Source organism: Halichoerus grypus, chromosome 1, assembly GCF_964656455.1.
Source record: "Halichoerus grypus chromosome 1, mHalGry1.hap1.1, whole genome shotgun sequence".
In the NCBI taxonomy this organism is placed as follows: domain Eukaryota; kingdom Metazoa; phylum Chordata; class Mammalia; order Carnivora; family Phocidae; genus Halichoerus; species Halichoerus grypus.
In genome coordinates, this window is record NC_135712.1 from 93,068,178 (window position 1) to 93,086,145 (window position 17,968).

The following is a 17,968-nucleotide window of genomic DNA, read 5'->3' on the forward strand; positions in this document are numbered from 1 at the left end:
TTGTTCTAATTTTGTTTTCAGAAACTAAGAGAGATGCACTGGATTATCTCTAAAGCCCCTTCTAGCCCCCAAATCTATCAATCTTGACATTCTAGAAGGAAGAGTATGTGCCTGAATTCACTGAAATCACAAACAGGCCCTGAGACACTTCCTCACATAAATCAGGTGCAAAATGTCAGGCAGAGAAGGGATAGAATCAGAAAACAACGTGTGTTTGTTTCATCAGACACTTCTCAGAAAAGATTCAACAGTGTCTTTCCCACTGAATTCATCACATTCTCTGCTTCTTGTTTTTAAATCCAGTCTTCACGGAAGAGCAAACTTTATCAATTATTCAGCACATGTCCATCTATTGTTATTCAGCCATGTGGAGATGGCGCCTTTTGTGTAGGATTTGGGTTTCCATATGCCAATACAAAGCCTATGTCTCTAATTTATAGGTCCTTCTGCCCTTTTTTATATGGCTGTACACAATAGAGCATACTCGGAGCTTCTACGGAGTGTCTCAAACTGAGGGTGACCCTGGATCACAGAATCTACCAATTCTTCAGAGGCGCAAGTGCGGCATTAGTAGGGGATTTCTTCGTGTGCATCAGGACCTGGAAAAACTCTCCAGTTTTTTCCCCAGTGATAGAGGTTTTAAACATTGGATTGGTCTTTTCTTAGGGGCCAAAGGAAGCCAGTCATCTCTTGGACTGAATGAAAGTTGATGGGTTCCCCTTGATCAAAGAATTGATCAGTCGTTGGTGAAATAAAACTTGAAACACCTTTCATTTCCTGGGTGTTAGTGGGTGATCAGTTCCCCCACTTGTAAAATGGAAGGCTTGGCCTTTATGCTTTCAAAGCCACCTCCTGGCTCCTTATGTTACTGGCTTGCTATAGCACCTGCATAGCTGACCCAAGAGCTACTAGAAGATGCGGAGGTGAGAGCTTTCAGGGTTCTGGCTCTCAGGAAAAACCCACAATAGTTACTTACATTCATGAAAACAGAAAAACAAATGCCAAAATACTCTGGCGGCTGTGCACACTTTCCAACATACAACTGCTCAAGGTGACAACCCACATGGTCACTGAACATGAAAAATCTCACCCACACTCGCCCTGTGTTCCTCACAGGAGGGTTCCTGGGGTCCAGGAGGTACCAGAGCTAGAAGAGAATGCAGAAAGGAAACTAAAAGATCTGAAAGAAAAATATTCCCTGGAGAATTTCCCTGACCATTGGGGGGTCCGTTAATAATGAATACGATACGAATCTCCAGAGAGCTTGGGGTTCCACCAGGTGCGGATTTACTTCCTGACATGATTGGACATGGAGGAAGGTTACAGGTTCAGTCCTGGGCCCCCTTTTCTTTCCCAACTGCACACCCTCCTTCAGAGTCTCATCCAGACTTCCGGCTTTAAATATCGTCAGGCTGCTGACTACTCCCAAATTGATCTCAGACTCATGCCCAACTGGACAACTCCTCTTGGATGCCTCATAAGGCATTTCCCACTTAAATATCCAAAAAGAATTCTTGATTCCTGCTTTCCACTTCTATATTTGGTGCTCCCACAAACCCTGGAGTCATTATTGGCGTCTTCCTTCTCCCTCATCCTTTGCAATCATTTCAGCTGAGGTTCCAGCCGTTGTCACCCCTCGTGGGGGTGACACCAATAACTTCCTAATTCCTCTCTCTACTTCCACTTCTGACTCCCCTCCAAACTAGTTTCCACATAGCAGCCAAAAGTTCTTTTCAAAACATGGTTTGAATTATGCTATCCACCTACTTAAGACTTATACCTATCTTCCCGTTGTTCTTAGAACGAAATCTAGGCTCATGCCACTGGGTCCTGGGGGGTTCAGGACAGTGCACTGCAGTCCCACTGGCCAAGTTAGCTTGCCAAGTGTGATCATGCCTTAGAGCCTTTGCCCCCTCTGTTCCCTCTTGCCCCTGCTCTTTGTGTGGCTGACTCTTCTCCTTCAAGTTTCAGTGTCAATGTGACTTCTGCAGAGAGGTCTTCTCTGATCACCCACCCAAAGGATGCCCCACCTTCATTTCTGTCTGTGACAGTGCCCTGTTCATTCTCTCTGAGCACTTTCTAAAATTTGTAATTGTTTTATCATGTCTTTGGTTACTGTTCTATATCTGGTCTAGATTGTCAACTTTAGAGAATTAGAGGTTCTCTTCTTTCCTATGTATCTCACATCCGGCATATAACCAGTACTCAATAAATATCTGCTGATTAAGTTAATTAATAAAGAAGGCCATTAGGTATTCATATTTTATGGCTAGTTGCTAGGAAATCATTCTGATTAACCTAATCTGATTGAGTCATGCTACGTTGCTCCCTCCACCTCTGCGCAAGTAGAGGTCCTGCTGCCCAAAGGGAAAAAAGAATTTGCAGCCTCATTTCCTGAAACCAACTCTTAAAAGAATAGAAAGATGTATTCCTTTTTTAGGAGGGCATCTGAACAGTTTCCTTTTCTATAGCCTCTCCTCTAGAAAGTTTTGGTTTCACAGGGTAAAGAAAATATTAATTCTAATTTATGTGAGCTGTTCGCCATTTTATAGTCAATTGCCTTGTAGCTCAATAACATTTATGTTTATCATTAAGGGGCGCCTGGGTGGCTCAGTCGTTAAGCATCTGCCTTCAGCTCAGGTCATGATCCCAGAGTCCTGGGATCGAGCCCCGCATCGGGCTCCCTGCTCGGCAGGAGGCCTGCTTCTCTCTCTCCCGCTCCCCCCGCTTGTGTTCTCTCTCTCGCTGTATCTCTCTCTGTCAAATAAATAAATAAAATCTTAAAAAAAAATAAATAACATTTATGTTTATCATTAATACGTGTCAGATTGATGTTCTTTTAAGTTTTATTTAATTACAGCTCCAGATAATACAGTTTTCCCTTTTTTTAAATTAGAGGAAACAATACATCAACTGGATGGACTATTATGCAACCATATAAAATTATTATTATGTAAACATAGTAACAAGCAGTAGTATTTATGATTCATTTTAAAAGGCAAAGGCAGAATACATAATTGCTCTGATCTGTAATTAAAGCAATCAGAGTATGTATACAAATGAACAAGTGCTAATAGGAAACAGGAAAAAACACTTTGGTTTTCTAGTGTGCTGGATTTATGTATGTTCTTTTAAAAATTATTATTATTCCTTGATGCAATATTAATTGCACATTAGTCATAGGGAACATGGGCTATAAATATGTTGCTGGTATGTACCTGAAGTTATTGTACTGACTAGAAACACCTGGGGCTAGTCTGAGAAAGTCCCACTGTTACTATTCCTGCTTATTTGGACTGCTTAAAAAGTGTGCCTTTCTTTTTAATGTCTATGGCTTTAGTGCCTGATTAAACCCTTCACTTAAATATTCCTATGAGAAAATGACACCAAGATGAGTCTCCTTAAAGTAATATTTCCTGTGTGTGCTCCATGAGGATATCTGTGTGAAAGTGTGTTGGTTAGGGTGGAGGAAGCAGGGAGGACAATGTATTTAAAATAAATGCAGTAAAATAAGTAACAAGGAATGAGATGGATTTGTATGTCCTATATGCAACAATTCCCAAGATTTATTACTAAGTTAATTTTCTTTAAAAAGTAGAAACATGTCGGGGTGCATGGGGGGGCTCCATCAGTTAAGCGTCGGACTCTTGGTTTTTACTCAAGTCATAATCTCAGGGTTGTGAGATTGAGCCCCCATCAAGGTCCAGCTGAAGATTCTCTCTGTCCCTCTGCCCTTCCCCCCCCACTCATCCTCTCTCTCTCTCTCTCTCTCTCTCTCATTCTCTCTCTTAAATAAATAAATAAATCTTAAAAAAAAAAAAAAAGAACATGTCATGCTCACTTCAGCAGCACATATGCTAAAATTGGAATGATACAGAGAAGATTAGCATGGGCCCTGAGCAAGAATGACACACAAATTCGTGAAGTGTTCCATATTTTTACTTTTAAATAAACATCTGACTGTAAAAATACAGTAGAGACGTGTGCATTATACCATCATTTGATAAAAACAAAATAAAACAAAAAAAATCGGAGGAGAATATATATTTATACCTGTATATTTATACCTATATCTGTATATAGAGAGATTTTCTTAAAGCATGTCTTTGCATAAATACATATGCCATATATCTATAATATAGATGTGTATATTCTATACACACACGTGCACACACGCTTTTAAGCAAAGATTTATCTGGAAAGACAGACAACACACTGATGGTAATGGCTGCCTCTAGGGAAGAGAACTGAGAGACCAAGGTGTGAGGGAGGTTCACCTTTCACCATATAATCTTTCATACTGTTTAAATACTTACCTTGGGCATCTATTAGCTATTCAAACAAATGATTAAGTCTTGGTTAATGAAGATAGAAAGCCATTTGCTGACAAACCAAAATAACCGCCTATGAAGCAAATTATGTTAAATATATTTCATGGATGGATTTTTTAAAAGTACATGAAGGATAAAAAGTAAAACAAATACAACTAGCATTATTAAGTGCTGCCTGAATTGTGTGCTGAGCATTGCGTGTGGCACAATGGTGCAGATATGTCAGAGAAATGTAAGAGGTCACTATCTGTATTAGTTTGCTAGGGCCTCCATAAAAAAATACCACCAGCCAGGTGGCTCAAGCAACAGAAATTTATTTTCCCCGCAGTTCTGGAAGTCTGGAAGACCAAGGTGTTGGCATGTTTGGTTTCCTCTGAGGCCTCTCTCCTAGTCTTGCAGAGAGCCGCCTTCTTGTCGTATCCTCACATGGCCTTTTTTCCATATTGTTTATCCCTAGTGTCTCTTTGTGTGTCCTAATTTCCTCTTCTTATAAGGACACAAATTGGATGAGAGCCCAGCCTAACAGCCTCATTTTAACTTTATCACCTCTTTTAAAGGCCCTCCCTCCAAATACAGTCCCATTTTAAAGGTTTAAACATATGCATTTTGAGGGACACAATTCAGCCCACAATACTTTCCTTGAGAAGTTTTCACTTGAGTCAGTGAGCTTAGCCAGATATGCTTGAGGAAAAGAAAAGAAACAACGTTAAAGGCAGAACACAATTAAATGTCAAAGTTAATACAGAAGCGAATGGGTGAGATTTTCTAGAGATTGCCAAGAACAATCTCCTATCTAAAAAAAAAAAAAAGAGAGAGAGAGAGAAAAGAAAATCAGGAATCTATGAAGAAGAAAACAACAGTTAATCCTTGCCACAGGTTACTGTGCCAGGCAGTGGGTCTGTCTGCACTGAGTTTGGGAAAACTATTAGTTCACTAAATTATAATGTGATACATGTATTTCCACACCATACCAGGGCAACTCATGAATTCAATCAGTCTAGTGGAAAAATATTATCCCTAATGCTATTTGAAGTTGTCTAGGCAAGAGAAAATTAGATTGTTGGAAAATTTTGTTACCAGTTAGTTTATGACAAGAACGGGTGAATGGGATTCATACACGTAAAAATACAAGAATTCCTCCATCCAAGAGAAGGCATTATAAATCATCCTTCTTAATCACTTCAGGCAGCAAATATTGAAGTGAGGGCCTCTATGAGAAGCCCAGGCCTTTTCAAGGCTTGTCATAGATCAGAAAAGAAAACTACCATGTCTGCCTGATGGAGCACGTAATCTAGTCAACAGAAGCTTCCAGTTGGTTAGATGCTCTACCTGTTATTTTAACACTCTGATACATCTTCCTTACTTGCTTCTTCTTACCCAATTTCTCTCTCTTCTTTCTTTCCTCATTTTTTTTTCTCATTCTCTTTACCTTGTCAATAGACAGATAGAGCACATGATCCAGAATCACACCAAAGTTATGTGCTCCCTAACCTCCCTGCTGCACACAATACGATGGTGAAAGTTGTATATGACCCACTATGTACAGGAGCTCCTAATCATATTCTGTTCAACCCACCCCTCAGGAACTAGGAAGGCTTGATCAGGCAATGTGGATGAAAGCATGTAGGGAAGCAGTGAAGCCCTTTTCAAAAGCTGGTATTACTACCACAGAGAAGTAGAATGAAGAACTGGAATAAAAGTCGGGCCATTGGAGCTGGTCAAGCAGCCCAGTCCGCTATACCCATCACTGATCTGGAAAGCTCCGGAGCTAAGGAGATGTCCTTGTTCCCCCCAATGTGAAATGAGGAGCCATGCAATGAGGGCAAGCCCCACCGGTAAATATATCAGGAGCAAATATACATATTGTGGGACAAAGGGAATTTTGGTATCTTCTTGCATTTTGAAAATCATTTATAAATCAGTATTGACTATTCAGTTTCCTTCAAAATGCCTGTCTTATGGGTATCTCAAGGGAATACATTGTAAAACAGAACAAATGATATTTTTGGTGCTCTGAATTCCAGGAGAAGGAAGAGACCCAATAAACTCAAGTGCCCATCAGCAACTCTATATGATTAATCATTTGGGGAAGATGATGTAGTGGCTCAAAGACAGTTTAAAAGCAGAACAAAAATGAAGCTGGTAGGCTGCAGCTTGACCACACAGATCTCCTTTTCCCTCCAAAATGGAAGCCATGGTCACCGTGTAACAGTGGACTCAGCCTGCACTGCTCTCTGCCCCAGGCAGCCATGGCTGTTCCCTGATTGCCTGGTTCCTGTGACAGATGCCAGAGTAGGTAACTCTTGGGACAATTCTCCAGGCCATTGACCTGGGCAACATAGAATCCTAGGGGGAATCCAAACTAAGAAAGTTGTCAACTATCATTTCCTCAGTTTAAAATTCTGGAGGAAAAACACCACGGATGTTTGAGGGGGAAAAAAAGCATCAGACCACTTTTTTGGATTAGCTGAGCTCCATACACTGGTTTGTTTGTTTGTTTATCTGTTTGTCTCTCCCCACTAGCCTGACATAAACAGTCAATCTAAATAACAAAATTTCATTTTGCTTCAAGGCCAAGCCTGGTTTTTCATTAGAACACCTATTTGTTTTGAATGAGAGGCCCTTGGATCTTCCCCTTTCCTACAGAAAAGCGTCCACATCCAATCTGGGATGAAGGACTTTCCAGTTACCCCAGGGGTGGGGAGGAAGCTGGGAGCAGAAACCTGGTACATCACACCAGTCGGTGCCTGTCTGTCCACCAGATCGTAACAGTTCCTGCTAAGCTGAGCCAGAGAGCATCTGGAAGGGCAGCATGGAACTCCTTGCTATCATCATTTGTCCTTTCCTCCCCCGCATTAGTGCTTCCAAGAAGGGGGAGGCCAATATGAAACTGCGGAATCAGATCTGCTCTGTGCTTATAAATTATATTCATGCCTAGGTGGGCCTCCTCTGGGGATGGCTGTGCCTTCCTGAAACTTTCCCAAGCTTCCAATGGGAATTTGTAGAAGGAGGTTAAGGAGGGATGAGGAGGTGCTGCATTTGCACAGATGTGGAGCTTAAACCCCTGTGTCCTTCCTGCTGGGAGGTGGTGTGCTGTGAGAGAAAAAGCATGGGCTTTGAAGTCAAATAAGTCTGGGTTCAAATCCTGTTTCAGTCACTGTATTAATCAGCTCAGGCTAAGTTATGGTGAAGTAACAAACAAATCCAGAATGTTGGTGGCTTGCAATAACAAAGGTTTATTTCTCACTCAGTCTACTTATCATTTGTAGGTCAGCTGCAGTTCTGTTTCTTGTTCTTCATCTCAAGACCCAGGCTGAGGAAGCAGTCTCTATCTGGGAAACTGACCTTGTGGAAGAAGGAGAGGATACAATGAAATCATATGCTGGCTTCTCAAGTTTCTGCTCTCATCCTTTCCATTCATATTTTACTGACCAAACTAGTCATACAGAGCAGGGATAGTTAGCCCATGCCCAACAAAGGATAGCAAATGTATTGAATAATAATACAACTTGCCAGAGCCACTACTAACTGTGTGTCCTTTGGCAAATTTTTGTGAGGTGAAAACTTCACATCGTTGTTAGAGGGTGAACCTGAAGATGATGACAGGAAGGTTAAATAAAATATGGATTTTAAAAATGAGTATAATATAGTAGGAACTAGACAAGTTAGTTCCCTCTCACAATTCATATACCAGACTTATCAAAGAAATTCTTATCCTTTCAGAATTAGCTTTTCTGATATTCTTCTATGCAGCTGTGCCAATGTTAATTACTTCTCTTGGGAAATACTTGCATTTTAATAATGGCCTTACATGCTATTTTAACTTAAATTCTTAACTCTAACGGTGGGAATTTCAGACACCAGAAGGTGTTGATATGCTTGACCACTTGCTTCCCCGCATCTCCGACCCTCTAAACTTTCCAGTTTGGACCACTTATCAGAATGCAAAAGAACTATAATGCATCATGCCATGTAAGAAAATGATAATTGGGACAGCCTCAGCTCAGTCCCCCAGGACTCTGAGAGGCTAAGATGGTTTCGATGACACCATGCAAAGAAGTATAGACATTGTAGCAGAAGGAGGAGTTACAGGGTTGCCAGGGAAGCCACTGGGCCAGGTGAAGTGATACACTATTGGGAGAGGAGGGTGGAGATACGGACCACTGGCCAGGCCAAAGACACACAACTATCTCTCTCTGAGGGATCCTCAGTACCAAGGGTGGGGCGGGGAGAGAATCAGACAAAATTTGAGACCACCCTCAAAGAAATCTTGAATAGTTATCTATACAACACCACCCCATCAGCAAAGGCAACCAGCATCAAACAGAACCGGATCAAAACAGAGCTTGGCCAGGGACATCTTCTTGCCACATATATATGGCCAGACATATAATATGACCCCTGCCTACACCATCTCTCCTTCCAGCCCCCTACTACCCCAGAGGATGGAGCTCTAGAAAAGGAGGCAACGGGGCGTGTGCATCTCACCTCCTCTGCTTCCCCCATCCAGAGGTCCTGCTCAGGCCTGTGCTGCAGGGAGGGGAGAGAGTGAGCTTTAATAGACTTTGAAATTGAGCTGGACTCTTAATTAGCAAAAGTGACAAGAAAGTTATGGAATCGGCTGAAGATGCTGCAGCAGGAAACAGGAAATAGAGGACTTATCAGAGCGTAGTTTAAAATTGTAATTGGAAAAAATAAAGCTGTTATACTCCACTGAGTTAAATCTCCTCAATAAATTGTGAAACCTATTTCTGAACCATTACCTGATTATATTTCCCTGATTAAAGACTAACTTTCTAATTCCAGAGGTGGAGTTAAAAGTGGGTTCTTCTTCCTTTAAATAGTAGCCATTAATTCAGGGAACATAGACTGGTAAGCCCAGGTAAAACCTAACCAAGCTTTAATTCTGCCTTTCAGTCTGCCATGTCCCAAAGGGATCCCAAAAGGAAGTGGGGCTCCCAACCAGAAAAGAGTGAAAATTTTTTTTCTCATTTCAAGCAGGATTTCACACTTACAGATGGTGAAGAAGGGATGGAGTGGTTCCAACTGCCTGTGGGTTCCTAAGAAAACTAGGTCTGCTTCCTCCAGTCAGGAGAAAGGACAGCATGGTAGTAGTTCTCAGAAGGTGTACCATGGAAGCATGGACTGTGTGTCCCATTACCTGAGACCATCTTGGAGAGACTGTGTAAGCCCTGATTCTTAACAAGAGGGGTAATGCCATTTCTTCACTAATTAAGTTGATGCATTCATACAGCAGATACATACTGAGCACCACGATAAGTCAGGCATTCATCTGCTTCACTGTTGGGATACGTCAGTGAACACACAAAAATATCCTTACCCCTATAAGGATCAGATTGCAATTTGGGGGAGAGAGATAATAAACAATGATCGTATAATATATTTTTTTGAATCAAGTGAGGAAGTGGGTTGTGCAGTTATCTGCATTCCTGCATTCAAACAACCAATTGACTCAGCATTGAAAGATTACCCTTTCCTCTGCTATTCTTTTCCAACAGGCCATATACCACATGAGCAACTTCATATAGTAGTGTCAAAAGGTTAGCCATCATTGTCTTGACCTTTGATGTCAAGAAGACTTAGAGTGAGCAGGTGCGCCCCTCCTTGTAAAGACTATCTGTGATAAGAATGATGTACTCTTAGGCCAAGCAAAACAATTAGAAAACATCATCACTTTCATGCCATGCTCAGAGTACCCGCACTCTTTTTTATATCTGCAGGTTATATTAACATTTAAACTAGAAAAGAGCCTTTCAAAAAACATCCAGAGCCTGGCAATTTCTCACCAAATCTATCACTCTCACATTGATGTGACCATTATTTTTTAATCTAGTATATAATCAAAGTTACAAACCAAAACAATAATGAAAGAATATATCATTTAGAAAATGATATTGGGGAAAAAATATCAATATGTCAAAAAAATTGAGGGAATCCCCATCTCCTACTATATATTTAAAAAAAAACAGCCTTTCTTGTGATTAAATATCTAAATGTGAAAGTAAATATAAATGAATAAGGACAGATTTCAAATCCTGAGTTTGGAAATAGCACAAATATATGTGCTACCATCCTTTCAATAGAATGTTGTACTGGAAGTCATAGCAATGTGAGGTGGGAGGGAGTATGAGCTTAGAAAAGAAGAATGAAACTGTCATTATTTGCACATGACATGTAGTGTAGACAATTCACAGACTATAAATATAAACTTTTATAATTACTCATTTAATTTAGCAAAGTTACTGGATACCAAGTCAATATTTAAAAATCAATAGTATTTCTATATATAAACAAAAAAATTAGAAAATAGTATCTTCATAATAGTATTAAAAATATCAATTGCTTGGGAATAGACTTAACAAAAGATGCACAAAACCTCTACCAGAAAACTCTAAAAAATTGCTGAGATAGATAAAAGAAACCTAAGTAAGTGAAAATCTCTAACATTTTATAGATTAGAATATTTCACAAATAAGTTGATCCTCCCCAAAATTGACCTAAATATTCAACACAATCCAAGTTGAAATCCTAAGTAGGTTTTTCTATGGGAATGGACAAGATGATTCCAAAATTAATAAAGAAATGCAAAGGATCATGAATAGACAAAAATCTTAAATAATAAGGAAAAATGGAAGTACTTGAATAAATTCAAGACATATGAAGATATAATTTTAATAGAGAGCAGTGTTGATGTGGGGATAGACAAATAGATCAATGAAATGAACAGAGTCTAGAAATAGAGCAACAACCACATGGATTTGTGAAGTGTTACACAGGTGGTACTGCAGAGTAGTGGGAAAAGGCCATCTTTCAGTGCTGACTCGATTGGTTATTTGAGTGTTTTAAAAAAATTAAATGACCTCTACTTCACTTTTCACAACTAATGCCAAATAGATTGAGGATCTATCTGTAGAAGATAAAACATTACAACTTAATGGTGATAATATAGACTCATGTCTTTATATTAGAGATAGAGAAAGATTAAACAGATATAAAAAAACACTAATAACAAAGGAAAAGACTGATAAATTGAAGTGTACAGTAAAGTCAAAAACTTTTGTTCATCAAAAGATACCATTAAGAGAAGGAAAAGAGCAAGGTATAAAGTAGGAAAAGATATTTGTAATTCATGAAATGAAAATTTATAAAGAATTCCCATAAATCAATAAGAAGTAAGATAACTCAATAGAAAAATGAGAAAATACTTGAAGAGACAATTTACAAGAAAAGTTATCCAAATGGTCAATAAAATGAAAAGGAGTTCAATCTCATTAGAAATCAGGAAAATACAAATTAAAACTAAAATGAGATGTTGCTATACATTTACTAGAATAGCTAAAATAAAAAAGACTGATAATACCTAGTGCTAACAAAAATGTAGAGTAACTGGAACTCTCATACACTGCTGGTGAGAATGTAAATTGGTACAACCACTTTAGAAAACTCTCTGGCATCATTTATCAAAGTTACATATATGCATCCTCTATGACCCAGCAGTTCACTCCAAAGTACATATCCATCAGAAATGCATACACATGTGTACCAAAAGTTATGTCCAAGAATATTTATGCAATATTATTTGTAACAGTCCCAAACTGAAATCAACACTGTCTATGAATATATCAACTGTGAGATATTGGGCCACTATCCAGAAATTAAAATGAATAACATATTGCTATGCTCAAAAATGAATCCCACAAATGCAATTCTGAGTGGAAGAAGCTAGATACAAAAGAATATATTCTATTTCTTTAAGGTTCACAGAGAAGAAAAATACAAAGATGTTAGAAGTAAAGGTAATTTGAGTGATGATTTAAAAAATATGTCCACAAATTTTTTGATGTTGCTCCCTTCAAGAAGTGGAGTCTAGTTATCTTCCCTTTAAGGGTGGGCTGGACTTAGAATACAGCTTCCAACAAATAGAATAAAGTGAAAATGAAAGTGTGTGACTTCAGAGACTAGGTCAGAATAAAGCACTATAGATCTTCCTCCCTCCTTCTCTTCTTCCCTTCACCACCTCCACTCTGGGAAAGCTAGTTAACACATTCTGAAGAGCTCCAGGGAAAGACCCACATGGTGAGAGAATGAGGCCTCTTACAATAGCCAAGAGGACTAAGGACTCCAGTCAAGTCAATGAATGAGACTTCTTGGAAGAAGATCCTCCAGTCTTAATAAAGCCTTTAGAAGACTATAGCCCTTGACCACATCTTGACTGCAATCTCATGAAAGTCTGAGCTCAAATCACCAAGCTAAGCGGCCTCTAGAGTTCTGACATTCAAAAAGTGTGGGATAATAAATGTTTATTATTTTAACTCACTAGATTTGGGATAATTTGTTATGCAGAAATAGATGACTAAGGCAGAAAGAAAGGTTAGTAAAGAGAAGAGAGCAAAAAGGAGACATATATTCTCAATGTTCTATTTCTTGTCCTGAAAGTGAACACGTAAGAGTGTTCACTTAGTAATAAACCATTAAGCTGTACACTTAGATTTGTGCAAAATTTTACATCTATTATATTCCAGATATAGCCCAACCTGAAAATTTTGCTAAATTCAACCACATCATCTAAAAGGTTTTTGTTCTTTAAAGAGATACTATAGACAAAATTAACAGATAAGTGACTATCTAGGAAAAGATGTTTATAATGTCCATGACTGACAAGATCTAAAATATATAAAGAATTCTGCAATGCAAAGCAAGGTAAGCAAACACTAAAGTGGTCAAATAATAAAAGCAATTCATAGGAAACACAATTACTTAATAACCATGTAAAGAAATGTTCAACTTCACCAGTAAACAGAGAAATTCAAATAAAACAATAGAAACATACCACTTTGCATGCATCATATTGGCAAAAAATAGATAATTTCAAGTGCTGATGAGAATGTGTGAAAACAGAACCTCTCTTACACTGCTGGTGGAAAGACAAATTAGAATAGCCATTAAAGCAATCAATCCTACAAAGCATGCTTGTACTTGACAGCTCTGTAATTCTACTCCTGGACATATAACCACAGAAACAAATGTACAGGGAAACATATAAATTAATATTAATTGGTGTGTGGTTTGAAACAGCAAAGAATAAGATTCAACACCAGGGGATTTCATAAGTAAAATATGGTGGATATATTAAGAAGGAAACCTAGGCAGGTATCTGATAGAATGAACTAGGCCTGCATATTGCAATGAGAACAAAGCTCAAAACATAGTTCTGAACTTTAAATTAAAGAACAAAATGATATTTCTGACAAAATGCCATTTCTGTACACTTAAAGCACACAACAATACTACATATTTTATTTACATACATATGTGTAAATAGGCATATGAATAGTAAAATAGGCATTCATAAAATAAGCAAGAATGGGTCCTTTGAGTGAAGGAGGAAAGACAGATTGGGTTTCAAGGGATATGGGAGAAAATATTGAAACAAAGTATAAATAAAGGGAAGATTTTCTATGAACCAATGATGATAATGAGGCATGAATTTAGGAGATAGTGAGGCATGAACTTAGGAGTACGTATGATGAACTAATTCTGTACTCCAGAGTGAAGAGAAGAAAAGGAAATTCATGAACAGTGGATAACCCATTAAACTACCCTGGATAGGAAATTTAGCTTCAAAGCTGTCAAGGCCTCATTCTTAACTGCACCAGCCTCTGCCATACACTTTACCATACAGCTCCTTTCTCAGCAAGAATAAAGGAGAAATGAAGGTACTCTGGGCCTACCTGTAGTGAGACTGTATTGGCTCCTACCAAAAGATAATATCTTCTGCTTCTCTGCCCACACAACCACCTCCAAGAGGAAAAAAAAAAAAAAAAACCTTACTGCAAATAGTAATATTTAAGTTTAATAACTACCATTTATGAGGCACCTACTGTTTGTCAGGAACTGTGCTGGCACTTTACATGTGTTATGCCAGTGAAGCCTCACTACAGTTCTGTAAGTTAAGTTTCTTACCCCATTTTATAGATTAGCAAGCAAATGCTTACTGAATTAACTTCTCCAAAGTCATATATCTGGCAAATAAATTAACTGAGCTTCCAGGCCTCTCTGGTTTCTACCACACTGTGCTGCATCCACACTGGTCTTTGAAAAAGAAACAGATACAAGCCCTATGGGATAGAAAAATCTAGACATCATATGACTAAGGTATAGAAAAAAGCCCTATGTTTAAACATGTTTTAAGTGTGTCCCTGGAGGTGGTGCATTTGTAAATACAGTCTTGGCCACAACCCTGACAATAACTGCTGGGAAAGGTGGTCCAGGAACAGCTGCTGTACTATGTGTCCAGACACCCACACCCTGGCTGCCTACACATACACATGGCATTTGCTGCATCAGAACATGGGGGCAGAGAGCACCTACACTCACTGTGCTTCCCCCACACTAGTGTGCTGAGCCTTTCTTGGAGCCAATGAATCACATAAGGAATTAGACAATACAGGACCGTGTTGTCTCTCAGTGATGACTGCTCATAAACACTTCCTTCTCTATTAGTCCAAATGGAATCCACCCACCCTTTGTCTAGCCTTTCCTCTAGATAAATATCTTCATTTCTACCCCCCTCCCCCAATTTTAGAAACCAGTGCTGTTTTTACATACCCACACAGAAATATCTGTTCCAGCACCAAGGACAGCGACCCTTGGCTTCGTGGGTGTGTGGGTGGGAGACACTGCCATTCTAAGAACCACACCAAGTTTAAGGCAAAGGTCTTCTTCAGCAGGTGAAAGGGACTTATAAATATTGTCTGATCATTCCTGCCCAGCTGATCAACCCCTACTTTATTTCCAGGCCAGCTCATGAAATGAAAGCCATAAACACTAATGATTGTTTTAGGCAATCCCCGATTCTCTTAGGGCTTTCCAATAGCACCCACCAGAGTGTACTATAATTTTCAGTGTACTCTCTGCCTCCTCAATTAGTAAGCTCCTGAAAGGCAGAGATTTTATCCATTTATTCCTAAAAATCAGCATGCCATTGAGTACATAGAGGCTTTATAAATGATTGCTTAAATAAATGAGATCCAGAGCCTGATGGTGTGTCTAAATAAAAACCTAAAGGGTGTACAATGTTTTAAAACTAAAACCAAGGGCTAAATTCTACTAGCACTTTCTCAGTCCTCCTTTGGTTTCCTCCTCAGCCCCAATCCTTCCCCACCCCATTTACTCAGGTCACCATCTTAGATCAAAAGAAGAATCATTAAACAATTTATTTATCCATTCAAAAATATGGTCTAAGAATTAATTGAGTGTGGCTGGAAGGATGGTGAAAGGGAAACTCAATGGAGCTAAAGGATGATGATTTCAATTAAGGTAATGTCAACTCCCAAAATCAAAAGAGAAATTATAAAAAGAAAAAGAATCATACAAGAATGCTCAGTGAAAAATGAGAAGAGATTGTCCAAAGCCAAAGGAACTACAAGGAGGTATTGACATCATAGTACAGAGCACAGATTAAAAGTTGGAAGCAAAAGCAAGCATAAGTGAATGCCATTATCTCTAAACATGGAGGCATGAAGGAAAGTGTAAGTCATACTCCATTGGGATACCATCTATTTAGATGTTTAAGAGAAACTGAATGCAAATATCTCTTAAAGTAATTTTTCCAGAAAAAAAAAGTTTCACAAATAACCCCTGGCGTAAACACAGACAACTTCCAATCAAAGCATTTAGTCATTTCTGCCATCACTGAGTAGTTCCAGACATACTTTAACAGCAGTTCAAATTTAATATGACTTAAGATATTTTAAGAACTGTTCACTTAGTTTTACAACAGCACAGAAGTACTCCTCTCCAAAATGATGCAATTTGCCATGAAAAATTGGTGCTGAAGTATAAATCATGAATTCTGATGCAGATTGTTGCAGAGTGAAGCAATATGGAAAAGAAATTCTACTCATTTTTTTTATAAATTCACAGTCTTTTGTGCATGCTCTGATTTTTCAACTACTCATCTGTGAAATGAATAAAAAGCATAATTTAATTTGACTATAAGTTTATTCCATTGGAAGAGAACAATTTTTTTTGCACAGACATATGGAAGCTTTGACAGGTCATCCATTTGAGTGGCCATGACTTACCATAGTGATGTCTACAAAAATTATTATACACTGATGATTGGAGATGATCATTTGAGTAATGTGTTCTACCACTAGTAACACATATTTCAAATAAGAGTGGCTTTAAAAATTTATAAGTGAATTTTTCTCACACACAAAAGAAGACTCTAGGTAGGAAGTCCAGGGCTGACCTGGCAATTCTACGGTCATAAAGGACCCGACATTCTTCTATCTTTCTGCTCCACCACCCCAACACATGGTCTCCATTCTCAAATCCCCTCCTGATCCAAAATGGCTGCCTGGGCTCTAATGATTATAGCCTGATTCAAGGTAGGGAGCAAGATAAAACAGAGAAAGTCAAGAAAGTCACACATCACTTGTCAGTTCACCTTTTAAGATTTCCCAAAAGCCTTAGAGACAGAGTAGACCAAAAATTTTAGACTTTAGCTGGCAATTTTCCAATCAGAACAGAAAGGCAGAATATTATTAAGGAAAGAGAAAATGGATATCAAGTAGGTGAGTAGCCCCTGTTATTCAGATAAGGAAAATAAAGCTTGAAGTGGCTAGCTGGCTTGCCCAATCTCATTCAGCTAGGAAAGACAGATCCTAGACTAGTGTTTGTGCAATCATTCTTCTCTTTCTGCTACTCTCCTAATAGAACCCTGATTTTATTCAGATATCTACTCCTCACACACATGGTGCCCTTGTATTGGCAGAAGCTGTCCACGCATCTAGCCCCAAAGGTGGACTTGATTCACTTAAGGCCATCCCACCTTCCTTGCTATAATTGGCTCCAGACTAGTCATAGGATATCAATTAGATCAATTAGATGGGGGGAAAAAAAAAAAAGGTTTTCTCATGGCTTCTGAAAAAGTTATTCCTTGAACTTCTAGAAGGAAGTCCCTGGAAGCAATACTTTATCTATCTACCTTTATATTCCCTCATTGGTAGATAGGAGGTTTAACTCTAGAGCAACACCTCAATACCAGCATGAAGCTACCATGCAGAGGGGAGAGAAAAACCAAGAAAACAGCAGAAAAATAAAGATGGCGTAAGTGGATTAAGTTGGCATAGATAGTACCTACATCTGGATTATTGGTAAATCTCCTTATTCTTTATGATGATTTGAGTTTGGTAGTTCTTGTTATTGTCAGGTTGTCAGACAGTCAGACACACCTGGTTTAACACTGGTCCCTACTTATTTGCCTGCACCATCCTGAAAGACTCTTTTTCTTCCTATAATGAGAGCCATAGTATTAACATTAGTGCCTAACAGCACTTTTAAATGAACATACAAAAGGCCATGTGAGTAATAAGTGCTTTCTTGAATTTAGACTAACCCTAAGGATATTTCTATATTTAGCTATTCACCACAGTAAGTATAATTAAAGTTTCCCTTTTTTTCTGCTTTCACAGAAATCCACCTTTTCCTTCTTCAACAAAGCCTCATGTCATAGTATGGGTCACAGCATGTCTTCTTTATCTCAACAATCATGTCAGTTTTGTGGCTTGACATAGATTGAGCATCACTTGACTTCCCATTGCTTAAGT

The 17,968-nt window shown here is 38.7% G+C and overlaps 1 non-coding gene across 1 annotated transcript; it reads left to right on the plus strand.

Annotated features, from left to right (window-relative positions):
• The first annotated feature begins 3,833 nt into the window (after positions 1-3,833).
• On the plus strand, positions 3,834-3,940 carry LOC118529092 (U6 spliceosomal RNA). The gene has a single exon (XR_004913956.1). It is a non-coding gene; the product is annotated as a U6 spliceosomal RNA (small nuclear RNA).
• Positions 3,941-17,968: the final 14,028 nt, after the last annotated feature.